Source organism: Juglans regia, chromosome 13 (assembly GCF_001411555.2).
Source record: "Juglans regia cultivar Chandler chromosome 13, Walnut 2.0, whole genome shotgun sequence".
Taxonomy (NCBI): Eukaryota; Viridiplantae; Streptophyta; class Magnoliopsida; order Fagales; family Juglandaceae; genus Juglans; species Juglans regia.
In genome coordinates, this window is record NC_049913.1 from 8,892,686 (window position 1) to 8,897,869 (window position 5,184).

Consider the following 5,184-nt stretch of genomic DNA (forward strand, 5'->3'; position numbering starts at 1 on the left):
CCTGCTCTTTCATGGTCGCTCTCTTGGCCATTTTCGGTGCTTCTCTTTCTCTCTGTTCGTCTCGTTTTTCTCAGTTGTATACAGTATCTAGTCTCTTTGTTATTTACTCCCAATAATCCCACATTAGCAGCTTTTCCTCTCTCTCCTCTCGCACTGTTCCAGCTTCTAGCCACACAAAGAGAGCTCTTTCTCCCTGTAGACTTTTTGGTAGAGCTGTTTGTCAGACAGTTAAATAACTAGGAACTCCAACCCACGCATCTTCTGGTTTAACTTTCACCCTGCGCGTCTATAACTCTTTCCACAGCTGTTTAGTTTACCAAATTTCTTGCTTCAACATACTTTTCAACCAGCGATTTCCCCCGCCTCATCTGAAAGATTATCCGCAATTGGCCAGCCTGGAAGTTATCAAAGACAAGATTTTTTGCCTCTTCAGAGCTTGGTTTCTGGGGTTTCCGAGGTACCCGGTACTAAACTTTTGCTCTTTCACGCTCTACAATCTATTCCTCTTTTTTGTCTTCCTTTTTCCTTTTTTGTGGGGGTATTAATTATACTATTCTTTAAACTCATATTTGGCTATTTGCAATTTTTTGAACCTTTCTTCTAATTATTGGGTTCTTTACCATTTATGTTGCCATTAAAAATCATTCCCTTCTTTCTTCTTATATCCTGGTTTTGAGGGCAAAAATTTGTTGAAATCTTTGTTACGATTATCCGTACAAAGTACAAAATCTTATGAGCTGGGTGGGTAAGTATTGGGTTATTTATCTTGGATGTTGCAATTCAAATCATTGACGGGAAGAAGGCATGCTGTTAAAATGATATTTGTACAGATGCATTTGATTCTCGATTTTTATTACTAGAAAAGAATGGTGATAACTTGTTACCTTTTCCGGTGTTAGAAATTGGTTTTTTATTTAGATCAAAGATAAGCTTGTTTATGGAGCTAAGAGCTTGAAGTTGAAATAGTTTATAAGGGTGACATAAAAGAAAGAAAATAAAAGAAAACGCTTGCATGTGCTTTGGATGAGGATGCCGACTACTATTATGTATTAGTTTTAAGCGTTTAAATAAGCATGGAACTTTGATTTTTCCATGAAATATATGACTAAAACACCGTCAAGAAGGCCCTTCCTTTTGCATATTCTCCTCCATTTATTCCTGAAATAATTTGCTTCCAACAATAGCTTGCTTTCTGGCTCCTATAATTAGTACCTTACTTTTTAAAAGGGAAATTGGCATCATATGTTATAAGAAAAACTTATATCCATGGCCGGATACATTCTAGGATGGCTACATATCAAATATGACATCATAAATTAAAATAATGCATTTGAAGCTCCAGCAGTATACTATTTCTTTTTGTGATTAGTCTGATTTTCACTATTGCTAATATTATTTACAAACAAACTTCTAAGAGACAATACTTTCTGCTTAAACAGAGATTCAACCTCACTCTTTATAGAAAGAGATGACTCAACTTCTATAGACAAACATCTGATAGACAAACTCTTTTTTATTTTAATTAACAATAAGTAAACCAAAAAGGAAATGAGTAAGATAGATGTGATAAGCGAAGGATTATAGTTTGGACTAACTTCGGTAGATTTTGGAATTTGTGACGGCTCGTCAAGGCAACACGCTTGTCTCTTTTCAGCCACAAACGCCAGGTTTGAAAGGTCTGGTGGTGGCAAGTTCGGTGATCAGGTGCGTGTGTCGAGAAGAGCTGCCGGTATGGGTGGCGCGTGAGAACCACACATAATGATTTTTGCAAAACCACAACTTTCATCCGAACGATTTTCGACCTCTAAATTAGCTTGTGCCATGAGGGTCTCTCGGGAGTTGTCGGAAAATCGTAGATCTGTCTTTTTTGGCATTGAAGAAAGCAAAATAAAGCTAAGTAAAAGAAACGTTGATAGACAAGGTGGGTGAATGGAGGAAGCTGATGCCTCTTGGTTTTTTATGAGAGAGAGAGGGAGAAGGAGGCGCCTAGGGTTTTTTTTCGATTGCCAATATTCTGAATGGCCATTATAATTAGTACCTTACTTAAGACAGTAATTACTATTGTGGAAATATCTTCATTTCACTTAAACGTATATGATGGATATTCAATGCAATTCAGGGGAAAAAAATCTTAATGGTGCTCCTGAATTCGTTTTTTCTATACTCGAACTCTATGTCCAAACAAAAGAAGCAAGGCATCCAAAATTCTAATTTATAGGCTTTGAATTTCTTATTTGATTCTTGGATAAATAGTTTATATATATATATAGATTCCTTGGATAAATTCTGTTATGAAATATCATGTAAATAACAGAACTTTTTATGGGCTATAACCTAAAGACATCCATGAAGTTGGCTGAATTGAGGCAAGAAGTTATTCCTCACATTGCTTCTGATGTTGATTCTGATAGCACAGAAGTGCATAACACTAGAAATCACTCGAGGGCGCTGTGTGATGGAATCATCATCATCATCAGGATCAACAAAGAGGGCTTGGGCAGATAGGAATGGAACCCAAGTCCCTTCATGTTTGGTTGATGGGTGTAATTCAGACCTTAGTAAATGCAGGGATTATCACCGACGTCATAAAGTATGCGAAATCCACTCCAAGACTTCAAAGGTTACAATCAGGGGTCAGGAACTACGGTTCTGCCAGCAGTGCAGCAGGTAAGACTGATAATGTCTATAGATATAGGTCCAATTAGATTTTATATACTTTGCTCACCTTTCCATTGTGTAAACTATATGTACTCCTTCCTATTCCTTTATGTTTATGATATAATCTAATCTAATTCTAACATGTTATATTGCTTCATTCATTGTGGTTATAACCTTTTTATCTATTACATGATTACTAAAAGCAGTGTCTATGGTCACCTCTTATAGGCCTTTTATTTGTCTTTGATATTGAGGTTCTTGACCCAAAGTAAATTTCTCTAAGCTGATATTAGGTATTCCTAAAAAAATTGTCTGGGGTGTCATGTTAGTAGCTTAACGCATGCAAATGTACAGGACATTGCATTCAGGCTACACGTACCTCAATCATGGTGTTATGGGGATTAATTCTTTACTTCATGAGTAAGTCCCATTCGGCTGCTCAGCATTAGCTGCAGTCAGTATTCAATATGCTTCAAAGTTTAGAAGTAGGAACCATTGTTCCAGGTGTTACCATTGCGGAACATTTTCTCCTTTGTTGTTGTTGTTAAATTGTTCTTGTTCAAAAGTGATATCTACATATAAACATGCACCTCTTGCTTAGGCAAAGAATTTTGGAATGTGCAAGAAACTATTTTTCCCGTGATATATCCCGTATTCTTTATTCTTCTCAAGTTCTTGTTCTTTTACGTATCTGTGGGGGTCAGAATGTAAGATGAGGAAGAGCCAATATACATATATAGATATTTATATATTTAGAGAGAGAGAGAGAGAGTTTAGCTGGTGATCTGATGTACTGTAAAGATAAATACAGGGTTATCAATGAGCTGGAGATATGATAGTGATCCCAATTATAAGAATAATCTTAGGCATGAGATCTATGTAGCATCTGGATCCATCTCTAGTAGGATTCCTCTTAACAACGCATTTCCATCTCTAGTAGGATTCCTCTTAACAACGCTTTTCGTTTTAGTACTTGCAGTAACCATTAGATGTTTTCATGAAATGAAAAATTATATGCAATGAACTTTCTTCGTAATTTGCAATGCCTTGGTATGTATTTTTGGTTGGGTTGGCTCACTACATGCTTTGTCCTCTCCATTTTTATTTGTTTTATTGCCATCTCTTTTCAATGAATTATATAGGTTCCATTCCCTGGGGGAGTTCGACGAGGGAAAGCGAAGCTGCAGGAAACGCCTTGATGGACACAACCGACGACGTAGGAAGCCTAAACCAGAGTCTCTGTCCCTAAATTCAGGAAGGCTCCCCTCCAGCTTCCAAGGTTTGTTTACTGCTGTGCTTGTAAAGTTTTCTTCCATTCCCTTCAGTGGCAGGTTCTTATTTTGCTGCTTTAGTGCAATAGTTAAGATACTACGCTTATATTCGAAACGTCATTGTAGCAGGCACCAGAATCTTAACGTTCGGTGCTCCAGAAATATTTCCACAAGGTCCTGTAGTGAGCTCTACTTCGCTTGGGGCTGTCAAAGCTGAGACTGATGTTGCTGTTCTTTACAATGGCTATCGGCAGTTGAACTTTTGCGATAGCTCCTTTCCGGATTCTTTGTGCCACAATTACAAAGGAGGAAAGCAGCTTCTCTTTTCACAAGGCTCTAGTTCCTCCTTCCCTGGAGCATCTGTGTACCAACTGCATCCGGGTGCTAATTTTGCATCCAGCAACACTAGCAGCCGCCAGAAAGTGTTCCATAATGAATTAAACCAAGTCGTCGACTCTGACTGTGCTCTCTCTCTTCTGTCATCATCACCAGCTGAGACTCGGCAGGCTGGTTTGAGCCCAATGGTGCAGTTCAACCCCATCCCTTCGGCTCAGTCCTTGGTCCCCAGTCTGCACTATAATGGTTTAGGAATGGAGGGTAAGACTGTTTCTTCTGCTTTGGTTGATGACTGCAACAGCAATGCAAACGTCCATTGCCAGGGTATGTTTTCGATTGTGCCTCATGGATCATCTGTAACCGGACCGCACCAGACACATTCCTTCTTGTGGGAGTAGTATATCCCATTTCTACCTCTCCTTTGTGATCGCTGAAGTAGAGCTTTTATTAGCCAGGTGAATCAGACATGAGATATCTACTATGTTTCTGAAATGTTAGCTTTTTATGTTGTAAGAATTGATGGTCACTGAAAAATAGGGGATTATATAACGTTATATGTGCATATGTATGCTGTTAGAATTTAATCACAATAATCTGACTATTTTCATAGCATGTGCAATTGAAATTGTGGGAGAGAAACACACCTTCATTTCTTAGAAGATGAGCTTGCTATCTCCTTGATTTCTTGTGATGTTTAAAACAATGGAAGAGTGTGTGTGCTGTGTAGGCCAGACTATGGACTTGAATGGGCTAACTCCTTATAGAGGGTGAAGGACAAGGGCTTCCTCAAGTAGTCCGTCCACCCGAAGAACATAAATACATTTTCTTTCCTTAAAAAAGAAGAAAATTATGGCACCTAAAGTGACTTTATCAAATGTTTCAGAAAGAATTATTGTATCAGACTAATTGATCCTTTTCT

At 38.2% G+C, this 5,184-nt stretch overlaps 1 pseudogene; it reads left to right on the top strand.

The window, feature by feature from the left end:
* Positions 1-451: 451 nt before the first annotated feature.
* LOC109003206 lies at positions 452-4,877 on the top strand (annotated as a pseudogene).
* Positions 4,878-5,184: the final 307 nt, after the last annotated feature.